The sequence below is a fragment of the Cylas formicarius genome, unplaced genomic scaffold (genome assembly GCF_029955315.1).
Source record: "Cylas formicarius isolate icCylForm1 unplaced genomic scaffold, icCylForm1.1 PGA_scaffold_2__14_contigs__length_35257938, whole genome shotgun sequence".
NCBI classification, from domain to species: Eukaryota; Metazoa; Arthropoda; class Insecta; order Coleoptera; family Brentidae; genus Cylas; species Cylas formicarius.
In genome coordinates this window covers 31804376-31828469 of record NW_026844319.1, presented here as the reverse complement: position 1 = coordinate 31828469, position 24094 = coordinate 31804376, and the positions used below count along the sequence as shown (strand labels likewise).

At 32.9% G+C, this 24094-nt stretch overlaps 1 protein-coding gene and 1 long non-coding RNA gene across 2 annotated transcripts in view; one reads left to right on the top strand and one right to left on the bottom strand.

Annotated features, from left to right (window-relative positions):
* LOC132698147 (parathyroid hormone/parathyroid hormone-related peptide receptor-like) overlaps window positions 1-24094 on the bottom strand; it is an 88981-nt gene that overhangs the window by 54594 nt on the left and 10293 nt on the right. The gene's annotated exons all lie outside the window — the stretch shown is intronic.
* Window positions 20354-23748, top strand: LOC132698756 (uncharacterized). The gene is made up of 4 exons (XR_009618416.1): window positions 20354-20466; window positions 20729-20896; window positions 22918-23066; window positions 23136-23748. It is a non-coding gene; the product is annotated as an uncharacterized LOC132698756 (long non-coding RNA).

Below are 24094 nucleotides of genomic sequence, written 5' to 3'. Positions count from 1 at the left end.
AGATTTTTGGAAACCCAAATTTACAACATGGGAACCTAGTTGAAGGTATTGCTAAGAGAGATGGACAAGGAACTCGCCATCCTAAATTTGACTACGGTGTAAATGGCTCTGACTTAAGATCAGTAAATGAACAGACAGACCTAGGTATTTTAATATCTGAGACGCTGGAATGGGAGGGCCAGGTAGTAGTAAAACATTCCAGTCTATATGATGTCTCAAGAATCTTTTCTTCGAGCCTTCACCAGACCAATCCTTACTTCCAGATGTTCTGCAACGGGTTCGGAGGTGAGCAACAAAAATCCCACCATCTTTAATGAACCTCCTATATAACGATTGATTAAAATGTCTTCGCCTAACCACATTAGAAGAGAGGAAAAGAAAGGGGACTTCATTGCCGTCCTGCATGGCCACTACTCATGTGATTGACTTTCGAAATGACAATAAACACTTATCATGATGAATCCATAATGGCGGTAATATAGAATAAATTTATCAGTGTGAAAAACTAAAAATTGTGTGATCTACCTAGTAGTATCAGCACCTTAAAATTTTAGAACGAGTTTCAGACAAAAATGTGAATTAGCAAAGCAAACGAGGCATAAGAGAACTCTAAGAAGATGAAGATTTTAAAAAGACAACAGCTTTCTAATAGCTTAATGTATATAAATATAGAATATAAACTCATATTAACATTTTTTTTTGCTGTTACTGTTTTTGTAAGGCCTCGGGGCCAGTTTATTGTTAACTGCTTCGACATATAAAATAAATTGTTATTAAAAAAAATAAAAAGAAATCTCAAATACTGCCCTGCTTTAAAAAACAATTATTTTTTCTAATACGGTGCTGTCCGTTGCCTTCCGGGTAATCTTAATTTGGACTAGATGAAAAACGTGAAAAATGAGAAGAGAAAGGCTTGCAGCCCCCAACAAAACCGTTCTAATTGCATGGCGCTTTTTAGGTCGCGTCAGACACACACACACACACAAACACACGTGGACTTTTCAATCCGCACTAAGCCGTTTCTTTAAGTAAACGTCGTTAGTTTTCTTTTCGATTTGCTGCGACTGTCGCGTCAACTAGTAAATAAACACAAACTGCAGCGCGGCTTTAGCTGATGAGATTGATTTAGAGTTACCGGGCTTTTACCTGGAAATGTTTTCGCGAAAGGTTTTCCGTATTAAATTTTAGGCGGAAAATTAACTGCTCGGCCAAACAAAGCCCGACGCAAATGAGACTCCGTAAACGTTCGCTATTATCGCGGGGCTTTTGATTAGTACGGTGGTTGGAACAAGTTGTTTCGGTATTAATTCATTTTCAAATAAAAAGAAAAAAAACGTTTTCAGTAGCGTTGTCGACAGCGTTAAATATTTAAAACGTAACTTTGACAGCTGTCACAATCTCGCAAAAGGTGTTCACAGTTATTTGTTTTTTGCTTATCGATTATAAAATAATTATGATCGTTATACGAGGTTAGCGCCAAAATTTCCCGGCCTGACATAGATGCAGCTCCAGTATCACAACAAAACTTTGTCCTCTTTTGAATACATATCTTAGTAGGCTGGGAAAAAAAATCTTGCGTCAAAGAGTTTTTTTATTGACAGCATTTTGAGTATAGAGCAGTCATAAAGTTTTTGACAAAAGAACGGTTAGCACCTAAAATTATTAAAGAAAGGCTGAATGGTGTGTACGGCCAAAGTTCTCCTCCTTCGTGTTCTGTAGTGAAAGAATGGGCAAAACGTTTTCGAATGGGGCAGGGGTCCCTTGAAGATGATTCAAGAACGGGTCGACCAATGGAGGTCATTACGGAAAATATTGTTGCGATTGTGGAAGAGGTGGTATTGAGTGATCGACGTTTAAAGGTCAAGGAAATCTCGGAAATTGCGTAAGTGTTCGTCGAATCCTGCATGATCATGCATAAGGTTAGTGCGAGATGGGTTCCTAAAAACCTTTCGGCTATTCAAAAACAACGCCGTGTCAAGTATGCGCTTTCTTTTTTGGAACTCGGTGGATCGGAACCGTAGCCTGTGATAGAAAAACTACGAAGTTGAGTTAAAAGAGGCTGTTTTAGCTTATTTTGCAGACAAACCAAAAGAATATTTTTTTAAAGGGATTGAGATGTTAGTAAAGAGATGTAATAAGTGTATTGAAGTTAAGGGGAATTATATTGAAAAATAATAAAAAATTGTTGCTCTACTTTGTTTCTTTCATATTCATTCCTGGAAATTTTGGCGCTGCTCTCGTTAATATTGAACGGTGTAAGTCACATTTTTAAAAGGAAACTTCTTTTTCCATTGAAGATAGACGAAAACTAACGTCGTCTGGAGCTCAATTTTCACAAAAACGCCTAATGGCAATGGGGTTTTTAGGATATCTGCAATTTAAAAAAAAAATGCGGTAACATTCTTGGTATGAAATGTTATACGTTTCTACGTAACTTAAACACATTTTAAGTAAAGCGGCATTTACGTGACTGCAGCCCCAAGGGAGCAGAAGAAGTAGATTTAAGGAACATTAAAAAATGTTTGGACAAGTTTGTTATACCGCGTGACACAAGAAAGTGGGAACACTCTATAACTTTTAAATGGCTTGAGGTAGCGATTTGAAATTTGGAAGATGTAGTCAATGGTTGCGCTTCCGGTTTGAGCGGAAACGAGAATAAGTTCCGAATTTTAAATGACACAAACTATATTTTTTGCATTTTTGCATTCAAGAGATTTTGAGATTCTGCCCGGATAGGACGATTTTTCTATTTATTTTGTTTTTTTAAATTATTATTTAATTTTTGAAAATTGTGTCCAGAAAGATATAACCATCATACATTCTATTTACCGGGTCACTTCATCATGGGAATAATTGTAATGAAACTTTTCTTTACTTGTCTAATGGCAGATAGCATTTAATGTAATTCATTTTTTAGGATAATCTAGCTTTTTGAAATAGCACCCTAGTGGGAACAAAAACTTTTTAAAACCGGTACTTTTTTTACAACATTTTGACACTAAAATTGTCAAAATCCGTTAAAAAATAAGCTCACACCAGGGAAAAAACAAATAAGTGAACACATTTTCATAAAAACAAAATATTACTTAGGCGGCTTTGTCACGTAGGTAAGATTAAAAATGCAGAAGAAACTCTTGACAAGCTCATGCAGTGGAAAGAAAGAAAAAGATTAGTATTTAAAAAAAAATCAAGAGAGATTAAACGATTAGAACTTTTTGTTGAAAGTGTTTTCTTATGGTAAAAAGTCGATATGCTTTTTGATACGGGGATACAGTCAAAAACTAACGTAAGTATTGTATGTATACGTACGTCATAAGCTGCAAGCACTTTTTACCGTAAACTCAGAAGAACAAGAGAAAAGAATTTTTTTTCTCTTCAAATCCGTCACTTTTTGGCACAATTCAACACAATATTTTACAAATCTGTTAGACGATAAAACCTCAACAATGTCGGTAGAATAGATTTGAAAGTGTGTTTGTGTAAGACAAATTTTACAATGACACAAAACATCAAATTCATTTATTTTTGAACTGGAGTTTTGTTTTTATTTGAATTAAATAAGTGAGATGGATATTTACTAATAACCAATTTATTTTCTGATAAAACTTTCATAGAATCTTTTCAAAATGTCCTTCTTCTTGTACACGGCCCTCCCAAGCTATGGGAATTACATGCGATAACATTTCTGGCGTTATACCATCAAATGCTGCCGATATTCTCCGCTGTAATTCTTGAAAAAGTTACATAAACACGATCTTTCACATACCCCCAAACAAAAAAATCTAACGGAGTCAAGTCTGGTGATCGCGGGTGCCAATTGACTGATCATAAACATCACATAGGTGTCAGTGTTCATCCTGCTTAAAATATATATTTAATTTCACGGCATGAGGTAAATCATCTTACGAGTCTTCAATTTAATTTCTTAGGATTATTGATTATTATTGATTATTAACAGCCAATTGCAATATCGAAGTCTTCTTACAAAGTCAGCTTCATAAAAATGTTGATGAAGGTTATGCTTAACAGAACGATAGCCGTGTTTTTATTTAATTCTCCTCACAGATTCTTTTGAGATGTCTAATCCTAATGCTACGTCCCTTATCGACGCAGTCGGATTTACGTTGACGTATCCCAGAACATTGATTTCCATTTCTTCACTTATAATAAAATTATCATGTCGATTATTTTGTGGTTTTCTCATTTTAAATTCCAGCTTTCTGAACAAAGAATGTTCAGGAGGGCGATGTCCCGGATAGCGGGCTGCACGGGCCTGTCGAAATTTTTTTTCTGCATTCCCCGTATATCAGAAACACTTCAACTTTTTCTCCATTTGCAAATTTATTATTGTTTTTCATGAAAATCCAAATCTATGACACGACAAAATCGATAATCAGATAAAAATGTACACACTGTTTTTATAAAAATTTATTTACCTTTCTGTTTTTTTTCTTCCTCTAAGCCTATTTTTCAACCGATTTTGAAAATTTTAGTGTCTAAATGTAAAAATAAATACCGGTTTTAAAAAGTTTTTGTTCCCACCAGGGTGCTATTTGAAAAAACTAAGTTATCCTAAAAAATTGATAGTTCATTACATTAAATACTATTTGCCACTAGACAAGTAAAGAAAAGTTTCATTTACAATTTTTCCCGTGATCAAGTGACCCGGTAAATAGTATGTATGATGTTCACATCCTTCTTTCAATAATTAAATATAAAATTAAGAAAAACAAAAAAAAGATTTAAACATTTTACATTACAGTCAAGCTCTGAAGAATCCAACAGGATGATCGGCGAAACGTCAGCAATTTCGACTAAGCAAAAACCGACGCAGGAGGAATCCAGAAGTTTTGTAAAAAGCATTACAGTAGCCTGTGGAAGTTTCTTTGAAAAATTTTACATAGTCATTCAAAAATTAAAAAACTAAATTTGTTGGAAGCTATGGAGATTAACAAAATGAGATATTCGAATTTATTATTTAATTACCAATTGGATTTAAATGCGTCTCAGTAGTTAAATTCAAATTTGTAACCCTATACATGTAATTAAAAATCCATTACCACTTGTTTTTATATATAAGTGTCGGAATATAGTCATATTTTGTATTTGATAAATTGTATTTGATAAAGGCACGATGTTGCCGAAACAGCTGTCATAGGGTATTAAAAACTGTGAAAATCTGAACATTTTTTTTCTAATTTAATTGGTAAATAAAGGAAATCTTATGTGTCCTCAAATAACGCGATTAAATCGTTTTTGATGTTACAGAGGGTTTTCTAGGAAACAACACATATCCAAATAGCAAAAACATTGTTGACACGTAAGACAAATATAGGAAAAAAGAACTACGCTTTTTACACTCACATCTGGACCACATTTGCCAAAATCTTGGGGCCGTGAGTGAGGATCAAGTTGAAAGGTTCCACCGAAAACGTTGCAATGATTGCAGATTACTACTGAACATTGATACCGGGCAATCCTGCCGTGGAATATACAACAAAATCCACTAGATGAATTTTTCCGACCAAGATCTTCCACAAATAAATGACCTTAAAAAGAAAGAAAAAAAACCTTGCGTGATGGAGAAAATTGCTTGTCAGGCTTAAATTCAGGAACCCAAAATTATATAGAATCAACCTGGAGATAATGATGGAGATTTTAAAATAATATATCGCCAACAATCAATTTGTCCCCCTTTGGTCTGGGTGTATTTCTAAGCAAACATGACGGATCGGATTTGACGTTTGACGTAGGGGTCCCATGTGCAAATTGCCAACAACCCCCGATGGGCAGCACGATAAGTAAATATCAAGCTGGAGGTTTCACGCGTGTAATATGGTTATAGCCGCAAATCTACCGATATATCATCGCCCGTCCTTTGAGCCAGTTTAACCGCACCGCAGATAAACGTCTGCTCCAACGTACATCACAGTTATTAGAAGTGACGTACGTGTCAATTCGATGGACGAAGTTGTCGGATTTAACGGCAACACAATGATCGAAATACAAAATAAAAACCACATTCTGTACCAGGTTAAATTTCTGAATTTGAGCCGCCGACGCATCCGATGCTAACCAGGCACAGAATACGAGGTGTGTTAAAAAAGTAAGGTAACGTACATTACTACGTACATTCGATATATATTTTCTGTTATGTTTGGTATACATGTCTCTAATGTTCACAAACAAAAATGGAAAAAAGAATTTGCCAAAAATGTAAAAAATGGAATACAGTGCTGCAAAATACTTGAAATGTTGACGACAGCATATGGTGAATCTACTTTGAGCAAAAAAAAATGTTTATAGGTGGTACAAGCTGTTGCAATCTCGGTCTGGACGCCCCAGCACGGCAATAACTGATGAGAGCGTTGAAGAAGTGAAAGAAATGGTGTTGAAAAATCGTCGAATCACTTAGAGAATTGGCTGAAGATGTCGCCATCTCTATTGGCTCGTGCCATGCAATTTTTGCAACTGAGCTGTCAAACGACGTCAATGATGATCTTGATATGTGTACGTCGTTATGATATCAAAATCAAAGCAAAATCGTTTCTTGTGTTTAACTTTTCGGCCAAAAACAAAACCGTTCCCCTGTGACTTGCTCCCCAAACTCAACTGTGTTTGTCAAATGTAATATTAGATTTGATAAAGACACGGTGTTGTCGAAACAATTATCATGTAAAAATATATATTTTCGTGAAAATCTGAACTTTTAGTTCTTATTTATATTGATAAATGGATTTTCATCAAGTAAAAGCCACCTCAGTTCAAAGGACAAACCTTTAAAACTGGGCGTTTGAGAATACCCTTTGCCGTTTTAATAGAGACTACTCTCACCACTCCGTCCGCACCCGGATGGATTTCTGTTACGCGCCCCAAATGCCAGGCCAATGGAGGAGAGAGTTCTTGTTCAACACCAGGGTGCCAGTTGGATTTTTGGTTAAGTTAATAATTGCCAACGCGAAACTCTTCCCAATTTAACTTCTGTACAATCAATAAGAAGATTTAGAACATCACTGCGAATAAGAGCGCATAGATCGTTAGGGTCGGAGCTAACACAATGGCCTAGAATTTAGAATCCCTTCAATTGCGGTCAGAACTGTGATGAGCTCGTAGGATGAATTATGAATCCCTACTACCCGAACAATATGGGTTTTCACTGGCTTGATGGTACTCACTCTATAGCTTCTATCCTATCCTATCCGAGGGGCTCGTGCCTGATTACATTTTGCAACTCCAATGGTCGTTTTGTTAAGCTCTCAAATTGAAAGCAACCTGACAACGTCGCGCACAACAATGCACGTCGCAAAAGTTTAAGCACAAACTGGAACCGCGTACAGTTGATTTTTATCAAACGGCTTTTGAAAAGGATTTTCATCGCATCATAAGTCGAAACGTAGAGTCAACTCGGCAGAAGTTTGTCGGGAATTTAAAAATAAAATACTTTTGATTAGTTTGTTTTCGTCGCAGTTGTCCCCCGCCCCCTTTCCAAAGAATAAATTCAATTTCGTTTAATACAAGAAGAAAATTTGAGGAAATCACTGTTCCAGATTCTTAGCGCACGTATTTCACAACGTTCAAAGGAAAGTAATACTAAAATATGGGTAAAGGTTATTTGAAAAAGGTACTGGAATAACATTTTAGACCGAAATGCCAAATGCAAAACGAAAATAATAAAAAGTAAATAATATAGAAAATGTTATAATAAATTCCGGTCCTCTCAGTGCAGGTGAGGCTACAGTATCAAGGAAATAGAAAAAATAGGTGATCACCAGGCAATTAAAATTAGTTAAATTCCTGTTTTGACTGAGGCCAATTCAATTCTTTTTGTTTAATGCTCTTTGTCCCTTTTCCGGCGAGAGATAGGTGAGGGTGTTCGAACGTTTTCCAAAATAAAAATCAAAAACTCCAAAAAGTTATCAACGAAACTAAAATGAGAATTTTAGTTTTGTCAAATAAATTTCGAGTTGAATTTTGTCTTTGACGGGTCGAATATGTTGAGAGATTTTTGGACAAGCGATATGTGGTCAGTGATGTTTTGAATGTAAGCAAGGACAAAAGTGACGTGTGTGGGATTGCCTTCGGACTTGTCTTTCGAAGGTTGTGGCGAACTGTATTTTGTGATATAGTTTGTAAACAACAGAGTTGATAACCGATGATTTTTAGGCCGAAATGTGACGTGAAATGGATTAGGGTGTCGGTCTGTGTGCATAGGTTTTGTGTAAACAGAATGTCCCAATGTATGGTCTGTTAGGGTGTATAGAGTTTAAATGACCAAGAGGAAAAATAAAAACTTATCGTCAACGTAGCGTTTCCATAGTTTTGGTTTTAGATGACTGGTAATAATGGTTAACCCATGTTGCCCACCAAATATATTTTAAATATAAATATAAATATATTTTTTATATATTTTAAATATAAATATTATTTTCTAAGGCTGCTTTTATGACCTTGAAAAATAGCTTGTCTAGGTATCCCCAATTACAACAGAGTGCTTCTGGTTTTTTGGTAGCTATTGTGTGGGGTAAAAGGAATTTAAAAAACCATTGCTCAAAAAGTTTCATGTTGAACAATCAGGAAGGGCTGTTCCCGTAGGCAGTGCCAGGGCGTCCTTCAGTATACCAGTTTTCATATAAATTGGAGCTTTTATACCTACCATACCATGGTCAAGCTTTAAGTTGTTTATTACTCACCATGTATATTTTGTTCTTGATATGGATATTTGCTAGGTGGTATTTCCAATCTGTAGTAAACCTGTACAAAGTATCACAGCCTGTTCTAAACAGTTGTTATTAAAACATTCAACATCATAGGATTCAATATTATTTTCTTTTTGATTAAGTCTATTTTTTAAGTGGGTGTTCCTATCGCAAAATCAATAAAATTCATCTTTTTGCAAAAGTATGCGCTACCCTGTTGAGAGAAGAGTTAAAAAGAAATGGCACAAGCTATCGGCATTTCAAATTTTTTTAGTACAAAACACGGAACAAGATTTTTAAGTTTAATTGTGAAATTTCTAGATTCAGGATCATTTAGAACTTAGGAGAAACAAACTTAAGTTTATAACCACTACTGCAGAACACTGGACACGTGTTTCGTCAATCAGGTTGGCATCATCGGATGATATCATTATTCATCACCATTATATTATTATATCATCATTATATCATCTGCCGATGATGCCAACTTGGTTGGTTGGCTGGCGAAAAGTTGTGGTGCGGTAGTGGTTATAAACGTAAGTTTGTTGATCTTCCACCACAGGTTCCAGTCTCCCCGAGTAGAACTTAGGAGGCGATTAGTTAGATAGTGACTATTGTTTAACAGAGTTATTTTTTTTTTAATTTTATTCTAACATTTCATACAGTGTCTTTTTAGTTCAGTAGAGTAGCTGTTAGACTGCTCCAGCAGAGAATACCTAATTCTCGTTTGATTAATGGTAGATAATTTTCACTTTTGATTAATAAATTCAGTTCATCATGATTATTATTCAAGTTTCGCATAAAACTTTCCTTCTTTAGCAAAGACTGTATCTCTTGTGGTTTCCGATATCTCTAAACTGTCCGTCCTTATATTGGTCAAACTGTATAATTCATATACCTAACAACAATTTTTCAACTTTATTTTTAAAAAAAGTAAGTGACAATGCTTTCCGTAAACATGTAGGCCATGTTTGTCTCAATCGGTATAAAATGACGTTGTACCATCTGTGGTTTCGCAAAATTCCACGAGACGCAAAATAAAAAACAACAACGAAATATCGGCATTTTGGATAGAAAAGAACGGAATTCCGTGCGACCCGAATTCCGGAAAATTAAGTAAATTACGGGCGACGAGAAAGGGACTTTATTCCTTGGGATACATTTAAAGGAAAAAGCCCCTTTGCGCTGCCCTTGTAGCGTTTTATAGGTTTGCGGCAGATTGTACTTATTTCGACCTAAATGGGATGAAATTCCCGGTACAGATTGTTTATATTTGCGTTCTTAGGTTTATGGTTTTGTTTTGGTTACTCGATTTACATTTCTATGAAAAATGTGGACAAAGACGAAGTTCTCAAATAAGATAAAAGTACATTCACTTAAGGCACAAAATATTGAATTATAGATCATGTTTTCAGTGTCAATGTAATTAATTAATTTCTTGTTAATTCCTAAACTTGCGACTCAGCCATGAATTTTGCGATGGATTGATTTTCGTACTGGAATCTAGCGAGAAGAACGCATGATTTTCTATGAGAATTTACAAGCAATAGTATCCCGACAGAAGGTAGCTATGTAAAAGAACGTATGATGAATCGTTATACTCGAACAAGAAGTATATTCGAAAAAATCCGCTATGTGCCCATTCACAAAATGTGGATTTAATTTGATAATCATTCTCATTGAGTTATTAAGTCTTACTTTACCCTTACATGCGGGTGTTCTGTAACACTAAGCAATACTTGAAATTCATTTTTCTCGTTCACTACAGTCTTGAATATTTTGTTCTTTTCATATGCGACATGTTGAGTGGACATTTTCTTTTCCTCCTGGAGGTTGAAAGATTAATTAATTAATAAAATAACTAGCACTAACTAATAACACTTTCTTTAGAAAATCATTTTAATGAAATGGTATACAGTCCTAGTTTTCAATATGTGTATGTATCCAATCAGAACTAACAGAACAAGTATCCGATTTTATAATAAAAACTTTAAAAGTCAACCCAGAATTTTTTTTGGCAGTTTTTGTTAGTTTGTTAGTACCATTCAAAAGGTACGCCCTGGCAAAAATTTATAATTTTGGGAACAAATTCAGCACTATTACTAAAATGCCAGAAGTAGGGAATAACCCTGGAGACCTGGAAGGTTTCCTCGTCTAGGAAATTTTCCGATAGACTAAATACGTTTAGAGAAAATATTTGGTTAACTAACCAAAACCACGCATTCAATTGTTTTTAAGTTTCTCAAGCAGCGAGCAGTACAATTTTGATTTATGGCAAGCAAGTTACTCTCGAAGAGAAAATTTTTCAGATGTTGGCCTACAATTGAAAAACCCTGCAAATTATCGAAACAATGCCTAAAATAAAGGCTATCGGGTTATTCGTTTTCTAAAAAATATTTTTTCCTTGGCAAAATAAACCAAAAAAAATTCAAGTTAAAAAAATGCTTTTACTTCTCCGCTAATTGAAGTCGATAACTGCAAATTTGGAACACCTTTTTTATTATAGCACAGAATATCTAGAACACCCTGTGCCACATTCCAAACGCTTATATACAAAAGTTTTAGAAGTCCACACGAGCTATATGGCCATGAAAAATAACCTGACAACTAAAATCTTCTAGTTATGCTCAATTTTCATTACGGGGGCAACCAAATTTTCAGTTTTTTACAAATACCGAGCACACCCTGTACATTCTTGAAACTTACATTCAATTTTTCCGATCGCATCGGCGGTTTTCAAGAACTGGACCCTTGTAAGCACAATTTTTAATTTAAAAAAATAATACTTCCCTACCCCCTAGCTCAATCTCAATTTCGTTAGGTTACGTCAGGGAGCTAAGCTTCATTGTATGACAAATTTCATATCGATAGCTTCAAGTTTAGGACACTTATCGTGTTTCATCGCAACGTCTAAAAAACAGTCGAAAATAAAAAAAAAACAGATAAAAACAATTTTTTTTGCTAATTTTGCGATTTTGCGAAAATAATTTTACACGTATAATATGCTATTATAATTTGTTTTTCTTGACTGTTTTAGGACTTTTTAAACAAACAACTCTTTCAATGCCTTTTGGTGTTTTAGTACGAAGCTATATACTCAATCTCGAGGAACATTTAACTAAGTGCAGCTACTGCGTACCATCGTACTGCGCAGTATCCGTAAAAACATATTTTTGATTTACACCGCAATAAAAAAAAATAGCTGGTAGTTCGCACTCAGTTTCAGACCATTCATTTCATTCGAAACGTTCGCAATGTAACTGTTATTATCTTCGTTACGTGGGAGCCTTTAAGGGTTTAAGGGTTAATTAATTTCGGCCATTCAGGTAAAATTGGTCTTCAAACCTTCGTTTCGGGTATTAAAACTTTCATCAATAATTTCGGTTTTATTTTATTCTCATTATTATATGAGTCTGCCATTATTATTCAAGGAAAATAACTGTTTCGCCATTCTTCGGCCCACAATGCAATGGCATTCCATCGTTTCATTTGATTTATTGCCACTCTCTCCGAAAACACATATAGTCTATGGGATAATAAAGCGATACAAATGTACTCTATATTATTGTGCAAATTAACCTACAAACATATTGTTCAGACTAACGCGTTAATTCGTGCCCCGATAAACAAACCGAACGTTCGCCACAGAAACGACATGTCCGCTCTCGTAATATGATACATGTTGATTTTGAAACCGCTGCTGTATAGTTGCATTATCAGTAAGTGAATCAGGCTCAAAGCTTTCCAAATTTGGACTATAACCTTGGATTTATTCGATTTAAATCAAATAAATAGAGAAACTGCCATTGAAGGGTAACCAAATGAAGTAAAAGATTGAAAGAGTAGACGTAAGTTAATGTAATTAAAAACAAAAAAGCAAAAATTAAATATTAAAAGTGTCGGCTTAGATTACAAAAAAAAAATTAGAAATCCATAAAATTTATTAAACGTGATCCAAAAATTATAATTTTCAAAAATGAAGGGAACAAACAAAACCGTCAATATTAATTCTGACGATTATTATATGTAATTGCAAACAATAAAACAAAAATTGGATAATAAAAGTTTCGTCTTAGTTTACAAAAGAAAACTTGAAAATCAAACAATTTATTAAGCGTAACCCAAAATTTATAATTTTTTAAAATTTGAACCGTCAATATTAATTCTGACGGTTATTATACGCAATTGCAAACGATAAAACAAAAATGAAATATTAAATTAGTCGTCTTAGTTTTCAAAAAAAAAAAAAAAAACTTTAGAAAACCAAACAATTTATTAAGCGTAACCCAAAATTTATAATTTTTAAAAATGATGAGAACAAACAAAACGGTCAATAATAATTCTGACGGTTATTATACGTAATTGCAAACAATAAAACAAAAATTAAATATTAAATTTGTCGTCTTAGTTTTCAAAAAAAAAATACTTTGGAAAACAAAACAATTTATTAGACGTAACCCAAAAATTATAATTAAAAAAATAAAACAACAATTTAATATTAAAAGTGTCGTCTTAGTTTACAAAAAAAAAACTTTAGAAAATCAAACAATTTATTAAGCGTAACCCAAAATTTATAATTTTTTAAAATTTGAACCGTCAATATTAATTCTGACGGTTATTATACGCAATTACAAACAATAAAACAAAAATTAAATATTAAATTTGTCGTCTTTTCAAAAAAAAAAAAATTTTGGAAAACAAAACAATTTATTAGACGTAACCCAAAAATTATAATTAAAAAAATAAAAGAACAATTTAATATTAAAAGTGTGGTCTTAGTTTACAAAAAAAAAAACTTTAGAAAATCAAACAATTTATTAAGCGTAACCCCAAATTTATAATTTTTTAAAATTTGAACCGTCAATATTAATTCTGACGGTTATTATACGCAATTGCAAACAATAAAACAAAAATTAAATATTAAATTTGTCGTCTTTTCAAAAAAAAAAAAAATTTGGAAAACAAAACAATTTATTAGACGTAACCCAAAAATTATAATTAAAAAAATAAAAGAACAATCTAATATTAAAAGTGTGGTCTTAGTTTACAAAAAAAAAAACTTTTGAAAATCAAACAATTTATTAAGCGTAACCCCAAATTTATAATTTTTTAAAATTTGAACCGTCAATATTAATTCTGACGGTTATTATACGCAATTGCAAACAATAAAACAAAAATTAAATATTAAATTTGTCGTCTTAGTTTAAAAAAAAAAAAAATTAGAAAACCAAACAATTTACTAAGAGTAACCCAAAATTTATAATTTTTAAAAATGATGAGAACAATCAAAACCGTCAATATTAATTCTGACGGTTATTATACGTAATTGCAAACAATAAAACAAAAATTAAATATTAAATTTGTCGTCTTAGTTTTCAAAAAAAAATACTTTGGAAAACAAAACAATTTATTAGACGTAACCCAAAAATTATAATTAAAAAAATAAAACAAAAATTTAATATTAAAAGTGTAGTCTTAGTTTATAAAAAAAAACTTTAGAAAACCAAACAATTTATTAAACGTAACCCACAAATTATAATTTTCAAAAATGAGAGAACAAACAAAACCGTAATTATTAATTCTGACGATATATTCTATGATCCATCAAAATCTTATCAAATTAAAACTAACAGTTTTACTTCAAAATTACAAAACGAAAAAAGAAATAGATTTATATGAATATTTTCCAAAATTATGCTACATAGCGCTAGACCTATTGTTTCTAGCATTCAACCTAAATTTTTAAGATTATCTAACAACCTATTCAACTGCCTGTCTAAAATAGGTGGAAAAACAAATAATTTATTAAAAATTCTTTTACTTTTAAACAATAAATAGACAATATTAAAATGCCAGAAAATTATATGCCTATATCAATTGACGTAATATTATTATATCACAATATTTGAAATGAAATTATAAATACAATTTCAACGAAAAATGGGATATAATAAAAGAAAAGGAAACTTTTGTTAACAATTAAACTTCATCAACAGGCTCAAAACTTGTTATGGAATGTTTAGAAGAAAATGTTTTACATAATTTAAATTTTTATGTAATTTTGTTGATGATTGCTTAACAGCTATACCAAAAAATCATGTTAGTGATATTCTTAATGCTTTTAAGATTTTCATTCTAAATTACAATTTACTATTGAAATTGAAAATAATAATAAAACAAAAACACAACGCAGACATCTGAATTAGAATTCTAACCCCCAAGAAATTAAAAAAATGCTGTCATTATTGGTTAACAGGTCGTGCAATACAACTACAAATTTTTAGGTGAAAAAATATTTTTTTCAAAACAACATTAATAAAAATTTTGGAACCCACATGTTTTGCAATAAAAATGAAATTTCAAAGAATAATACAATTAATCAAAAATATGTTGCAATACGATATATAAATAATTCATCTGCAAAAATGAAACATATTCTTTCGAAATATAATATCACAGTTTGCCACAAATCTTAGAAATTAGAGAAATCAAAGTTTTAGTCTATTAAAAAGTGAAGTTGCAGTTAAAAAGAAATCAAACTTTGTGTATTCAATACCGTACTTAAATAGCGCAAAAAAAAAATATTGAAATGACATGTCAAATTTAAAAAATCACATGAATGTAATTTAATGCTGTAAATGATCGAAACGTTATTAGTAATTTAATTCAGCTATACCACAATTTAGTAACGTAGTCTAGATTAAAAATCAAATCCGCTTTCTTATAAATAATATTGTTAGAAATAAACCGAAAATTAAATATCCTTTTAACAACTAATAAGACATAATTTCAAATTCAAAGTCAAAATGTGTGAAATTAGCTACATGCGATGAAGATCAGTCCCTTCTGTTTGTTTCAATATAGTAAACAATGAGTGGGTGCAAATACTAAGAAATTGTCCAACTTCCATTGTTCCTTTTTGGCTTAAATTGGTTACGTGTCTAAATAATTAGCTTAACAAGAATGGTCATATGTATTGTACTATTCAACGTTGTTCCAACACCATTTGTTTCAGCTTTTCATCTTAGACCAGCTTCTACCACTTACAAACATTTTCTTTGCTCAAAGTAAATTCACCATATACCGTTCGCAACATTTCGAGTGTTTTGCAGCACCGTATTTCATTTTTTACAAAACATTTTTTGCAAATTCGTCTAACGCTGCTGTCTCACAGAAAAAAGTAAACGTAATATTATAATTAATAATATCAAAGAATTGAAATAGTTATTCCCATATCCTCGAATTATTAAAACAAGCAAAACTGAAATTAAACCACCTTCGCATACTATACCACTTAAAAACAGTATTAAAAACATAATCTGCTAAATTTATTCAAAATGCTAATCTTATAATATAAAAAGATCACTAAAAATTCTAAACTCACTCTTAATAATAAACAATTTCTTTTTAAAGTAAAAAAAAAAACAAAGCAATAATAAATATAAAACATCTAAATATATTATAACTAATTATCATTAAATAAATTTAACTTAAATAATTTAATTGAAATTTTTCAAAAGTCACCTTACTTTTTGAACACACCCGTGCGAAGCATAAATATGCCCAGACGGCAAATCGCATTCAATAAGGTTACATTTACTTTTCTTCAAATTAACAAAAGAAAATTTTGGAAAATGCGTAACCAGTGACGTGCTCACGGGATTTTCAATATATCGCGCGGATAATTAAAAACCCATCGACGTCACGGGCAATTAGGTTATATATGCGTTTAAGCGAATAAAACGGACCGTGGTAAATAATGAAGTGCAAACGTGTTTAAAGTTTCATCAGGGAAAGCAATTTGGCTCCGCATCATCCGGCGTTGCCAAATTAATGAACCCCCTCACGTGAAATTCAATAAGGCGCATGTAGGTGAACCTTCAAAGTGCCTAAATAAACTTTGGTTAGTTTTTGTGGAGCGCCGAAACTAGTTCGGCTCGTCTTTCGGCAAACAACGAATTAAATTAGTAGTAAATTCTCTCGCGATGACGCGTTTTCTTTCGGTGACCATTTCAAACGGGCCGAAAATAATCGAAACGTCGAGCTCTTTATTTTGTGATCGTACATTTGAGGAAACCCCCCCGTATTTACTTTACTTTAAGCAATAAATTAATTAATAAATTAATTAATTAATTTTTAATTTTTGTAATAGTTGAAATAAAAAATAAATACCGCGACGGACAAACATTTCTGAAAAAAATCATATTGCACCACCTCGAGGACTACCTGTTTCAGTTTTTCGGTGAAAATGGAGGCTTAAATAATTATAGTACACGGGAGAGGTATCAAAAGGACGGCAACTCCACACCGGTAATTGTATACTTCTCGTTTGCCTAAAACAAAGGACAAAAAGATAATAGCATTAATTTTCATCTAAATGCTCTTCACGAAGAAGCTTTCTCTGACTGTATAATTGAAGTTTAGAGGAGCTCCCATTTCCATCCTACCTAATTACACAGAGGCAGCTGTTGCAGGCACACTTCCTTCATTAAACACAAACGAGGTTTAAAAATTCATAGGCCACTTGCATTGCGTAATCGAAGAGAGAGTTTTTTTAATTTCGATTGAAAAGAAAAGAAAAATTATAGTTTTCTCTTCTCTCCTAAATCAGCACTATTTTTGAAAGGGTGGGAACGATCCATCAATCTCTTGTCACAAGTTGGAAAAAATGGGTGTGCGAAGAAAAACCTTACATTGAGTTGGATCGCCTCTTAAGAATCGTACTCAGCAGGGAGTAGAGACAGAATGTTGACAGAAACATATATACATAGATCAGTCACTAAAATTTCCATATAAATATTAATATAACAGAGTTATTACAGTTCTTGGACTTTATTATTATTATATTAAAAGCTCGATCGAGATTTAGATACGAACTTCTTTTGGTTTGATTTTGACAGCGTTTTGCTTATGTAAATAATGTCGTTACATACTTTTGACCTATTTTTGTGGAAAATTGTATTCTCTTTGGCGAGTATGTACTGGATTCTGTTGTATTTGTGAGAAATGTAACTTCACCTCTAATCAGAAAAACGTGAACTATTCCATAGTACAATTCATAACTATGTCTTGCAAAAGACCTTTTAATCATTGAATGGATTCTTTATTGAAAAGAATAAATCAAATTTAAGATTATATATTGCACATGCATATGTATTCTAATTTGTATATTCAAATGACCGTTTGAAGATGCCATGTGACTTTTCTCTTTTGGGGTACTTCAGACTAGGTTGTATGCCGTTGCGCTATTTTTCCTTTTGTTTGTCTATCTATCTATCTCTCTATATATCTATGCATCTGTCTATCTCTCCATCTATCTATCTATCATCTACGAGGTTAGCGCCAAAATTTCTCGGCCTGACATAGATGCAGTTCCATTATCACGATAAAACTTTTTCTTCTGTTAAATATATATCTTAGTAGTTTTTTGTTCACAGCATTTTAAACAAGACGTGTTCGAATAAATGTTGCAAATAACGCAAATTGAGGATAGAGCAGTCATAAGGTTTTTGACCAATGAAGGGTTAGCACGAAAAATTATTAAAGAAAGGCTTGATGGTGTGTACCGCCAAAGTTCTCATTCCTATTAAGAATGGGCAAAACGTTTTCGAATGCGGCAGGAGTCCCTTGAAGATGATTCAAGAACTGGTCGACCAGTGGAGGTCATAACGGAAGTCATTGTTGCGATTGTGGAAGAGATGGTATCGAGTGATCGACGTTTAAAGGTCAACGAAACCCCAGAAATTACTAAGCTTTCGTCGAATCCTGCATGATCATTTAGGTATGCATAAGGTTAGTGCGAGATGGGTTCCTAAAAACCTTTCGGCTATTCAAAAACAACGCCGTGTCGAATGTGCGCGGTCTTTTTTGGGACTCTGTGGGTCGGAACCGAAGCCTGTGATAAAAAAAAACTATGGTTCTATATTATGACCTTCTAGCGAAAAAAGAATTAATAGAGTGGCGTCGTAATGGTCAAGCACATCCAAGAAAATTCAGAGTCTGCCAGTCAACAAAAAAGGTGATGGCCACGATCTGTTGGGATTGTGAAGGAATTCTTTTGATATATTTTAAAGAAACTAATACCACTGTCAATGGTAAATATTACGCAACATTATTACATAAATTGCGAGAGGCGTGCGTCTTTTACACGATGATGCACCTGTCCGTACTGCTGGTGTTGCACAAGCTGGCATTGTAAAGTGTGGGTTCCAACAGATAGATCATCCTCCCGATGGTCCAAATATTTGAAAAAGGACTTACGTGGACGGCGGTTAAACGACGAATTTGAGCTAAAAGAGGCTGTTTAGCACATTTTGCAGACAAACCAAAAGAATATATATTGTTAATAAACAGATGTAATAAGTGCATTGAAGTTAAGGGGGAATTATATTGAAAAATAATACAAAATTGTTACTCTACTTTGTTTCATTCATATTCAGGCCGGGAAATTTTGGCGCTGCCCTCATATCTATCTGTTTAGCTACCTATCTATATACCTTTCTTTAAAACTGTTTTTAGAAATTTGTGATAACACATATATCGTGCAATATGTTGATAGACGCCAATTTAGTCACGGGCTTAAATGACTTAAGAAATTTATCAACGTATTGCATACTATACTACGACAGTTTCACAAACTGCTGCTTCTACCTCTTCCATTCAAGATGTCTATCGATATCATCAATATACTTAGATAACATTTTGGTCTATTTGGAATTAAGATGCATGCAGAGCAATAGGACCCCAGCTAGCAACCATTAAAACTAATTTACTCCCGCAGACACTGCCGATCACGAGAAAGCAAAAAATCTGATCAGTAACTGAGTAACAAAAACTTTAAAACTCTCGCCTAAGGTTAACTTATAGGGCACGAAAGTCGTCAGTATACTTGAAAGTACTAACAAATTTCATGAATGCTTATTATGCATAACAAATTGAGGTTTCTTGGAAAAAAAACCATAATTAACGGCATAATAAATTATTGGAAAGATGATTTCAATATTTTAATTATTTTCGAATTCAATTCCATCGAAGAACTTTAGGACATATTGTCAAACAAATTGACCAAAAAGGACGCCATTTTTGGCAAAAAAAAAGGATTGTTCATGACCTTTTTTAATCATTTCGTTGTTGTTTAAATTTTGAAGTTGTTTGTTGTTGGTTGTTGCCCACTTTTTTTTCTACAAACCTCCATTGTTGTTCTCTTGCTTCACATTGAGGACACTGTATAAACTACAACAGGAACTTCGTCGCTACCCGACGCCGCCGTAATTATAAACATCAAATTATGATCGAAATGGCTACGTCGAGCCTAATAGAACGGGCAATTTTCAGGCTGGCAAATTACAAGGTTCGAATGGAAGTTTAGAGTGACCTTTGTGCGCTAGGGTCTTAATCAATTTAAACACCGGAGATTTAATTTCCTTCGATCGGAGGGCATCAAAGTCGAATAATTCCGGTCAAATATTCTCTCATCTAGGATACGGAATTAGTTCAGACCGGTGAGTCACGGGCCGCCATTGCAGGAAACTCGAAGGTCTCGCTACGAAATACGCCAAGGTTGTTTTGTACTGGTTTCCGGTCGTTTGTTCCGGCATTTGATTTTAACTTCGGCCTTTTTATAGTACGACGCATAAAAATAAACGTTAATGATCCTATTTCTCTGGGCCACATACCCTGGACATTTTTAAAAATAGTTAAAAAGCTCAAACGGTGGGTAGGTTGCTCACCAAGATTTCACCGTGCAAAACCTGGATTTAACACTTACAAGGTAAGCTTAGATTATTCTTTTAGTGTTTTTTTTATTAGTATCAATATTAATATAAAATATGGTGTCCAAACCAATGGCACTTCTGAACCAAAGAAGGGTTTCAGTGTTTGAATAACTGTTATGATTTTAATATATAAACAATCGAAGAAATAAAATTATGTTAATAGAGATATTTCTTACGTAGATCCAATTTAATATATATATCATATCAATATATCATAAAAAAAAACCTCCTATCGAACTTTATCTTGGACTTTTCCAGGGTTGTGAACATCTGACTGCCAAACATTGACACTATTTCGTGACGTATCGAAGCGGAAGGTGGTAATTTGATGCTCTGAAGGACATGGTTAGTTCATCACTTCTAGCTCATTATTTAGCAAAATACAGCAGTTACAGATCATCTGTATCTTGGAATAAAAGAATTTCTGTGAGTAGACGATCTCCGGTACACGGCTACAATTCCCTTTTGAATTACGTAATAATAACTGATATTAACTTAAACTTAGGCTTTGCTGTCTCTGCCTGTGCCTCGCCTCATGAGCCGTAAACAATTCTTCAGCTTTGAGAGTAGTATCACTGCCTCAATGAAAATCAGTTCTTCTATTGAACAATTTCTACTTCAGAAACCTCAAACATTGTCCAAAAGTAATAAGTAAAAGTAAAGTTTCGCAGCAATATTGACATTTTTACTGGGGAAGATCCATGTAATCTGACATTTTATAAAAGAATCGTGTATAGACGATGTTGTCGTTATATGACTCGACACGACTTCGATTTTCTTCAAAGTCTTTTAAATTATGTAATACTAACATATATATTTCTTCTAGATATTAATAATTTGCACTTGTGTGTCGCCGTATAGGCTGCACATCATATCTTATCATTTCTAATATTTCTAAATTGCTTTCTTGAATAGATAACATGATATTTATTTTATACAAGCTATCGTAAGCTGTTTATTTTATATCTATTGATATTTCAACCACCTCATTTCACATGTGCGCCATTTTTGCATTTTGAATATTACTCAGTTTAATAACTGACACAATTTTGTAAAGTTCGGTGTGAGTACCACTTGATCATAAAAAATTAATCTATATATATTTTTTATAACTACTTATTATGGAAAATTGATCCCTCAGACGATTTTTTAAAATTTTGATTTTAACGACATTTTTTTTTATAATGAAAATTTTAAACACTTTTTATTAAAAAATGGATTAACAATCAACCGTAAGAGATAAATTTATGAAAGTTCTATTAAAAAAAATACCAACCACGATTCGAACGCTTAACTACAATAAAAAATACTCACCAATTTCATAATTACAAACCATTGGAAAATTTTTCACTATAATGCAGGCTTGTTTTAGAGGACGAAAAAGTATTTATTTAAAAAAAAATTAATTTTCCTTTTTTTAAATAAAAATAAGTGACGACATATTTACAATGTAATTATTTTGTAATTTAAGCTTGTTTGTTCTATTCATTGTATTCATTGTATTATTATTTTAAATTATCACTGATAAAACCATCAATAAATTCATTTTGTTTAAACTAATGACGAAGAGTGAAATTTTCTTCCGGAATCTTAAACTTAAATGGATAAAGCATATGACCGATAAAAAAAAAAACATGATTTTTTTGCCAAGAAATCAGTAAAATTTTCATTTGTGAACTTAAAAGTTAGTTAATAATACGAAAATTCTAAGTCATAAATTTATCTCTTACGGCTGATTTTTAATCCATTTTTTAATTAAAAGTTTCATTATAAAAAATTTTTTTGTTAAAAGCAAAACTTAAAAAAATCGTTTGGGGATCACTTTTCGGTCATAAGTACTTATAAAAAATATATATAGATTAAATTTTTATGAGCAAGTCGTAAATGGGAGGTTTTTTTTTCAAATACCCAAGAAATTTTTACAAGATGAAGTGCAAAATGAATTGCAAAGCAGTAACGATGAAGTTTATATGGACGCGCCTGAAAATGATAAATTGGATAGTCATAATATTACTGACGAAAGTGACTCTAGTAGTGGCAACGACATTATAGTTACTAAAAGACGGAGAACCAAACCTTTACCATCAAGTTCAAGCAGCAGTGAAGAAAATGAATCAGCTACCAGACAGCTACCTATTTACTTCTGGGGTAAAATGGTAGGACCACAAACCCATAGATTTTTTCAACCCCTTTTTCACCGATGAGCTAATAATAAAAATACTGTAACAAACAAATAACTACGCTAGACATAAAATAATACAGAAGAAGTCGTCAATACGTTTTATATGGCACACGTGGGTAGATACCACAGTACAAGGATTTTGTCCTTTTGTCCAAAATATGGGTACAATAACCTTATCTAATATCCAAGAGTCACTACAGTTTAAGCCCAAAATACCTTTTCTTAGTAGCATATTTATAAAAGAACGATTTTTACAATTTTTTAGCAATTCATGGCGGATGCTAACACCGGATATGTTCATTCAATTTTGCGAAATCTTGACATCAGGCACTATTCAACTCAACCGCAAACTTATACCTGATTCTATCAAAAAGCCAACATTTGCGGAAGATGACATATTTGCATGCAGATCAGGTAATTTGATGTTATTGGCGTGGAAAGATAAAAGGGTCGTCATCACACTTACATCGTGGGATATTTCAGGAACACGGGCTATCAACAGAAGAGCACGTGGAGGTAACTTACAAGTAGTAAATAAGCCAAATGTAGTGGTCAATTATAATAAATATATGGGAGGTGTCGACCGCGCAGACTCTTATTCATACTGTCATACTGTTTCCTGAGGAAGTCTATGACATGGTGGCGAAAGTCATTTTTCTGGGGACTCGAAATATCTAGTGTCAATGCATATCTATTATATAAAATTTAACAAAGGGACCAAAACTAAAAACCAATGACACATCTGAAGTTTATTCGGGAATTGGTTGACGAGATGACAAAAAACGTTTGCCAGATGGCCAACAACTCTGGAAGACCATCATCTGTGGATACTGAAGAGCGGCTAAATGGTAATTCACATCTTTTACGCCAAAATGATGGTGCGATATGTTCTGAAAGTAAAGTACTGGTAACTGCTTCGAACGGTACCATACACCACAACCTTATAGGATGTAATTTATTAAAATTGCATATACATTTATTTTATGATTATGGTAGTGATTATGATAATGTTAGGTTTTAATTTGTGTTCGTCCATCCTCAAGATTTATTATTTTTGTAAGCCATTACCAATAAATACCAAAATATATAAAATAAAACAAAATCCCATAGTTATTAAGCGATTTTTTTAATTAAAAAAAAACTATATAAAAAATCGGAGTAGGCAGGTAATTAGATAAAATAATAGTCCCGAGTACGGTGTACTCGCGAAAGGACATATATACGAGTGCAAAAGGTTAACATCCATTTGACTATCGAGCAAGAAAAGAGCTGCACTCTTCCCCTTTTAGATATTCTTATTAATTAAAAACCAGAATTAAACTTAGGATTTGCTGTCTCTGGAATAGCGCGCCTCTCCTCATCATCCTTGAACAATTCCTCACGTTTGAGTGTATATCACTTCCTGGACGAAGATCAGGTCTACTACAAAAACCTAAAACATT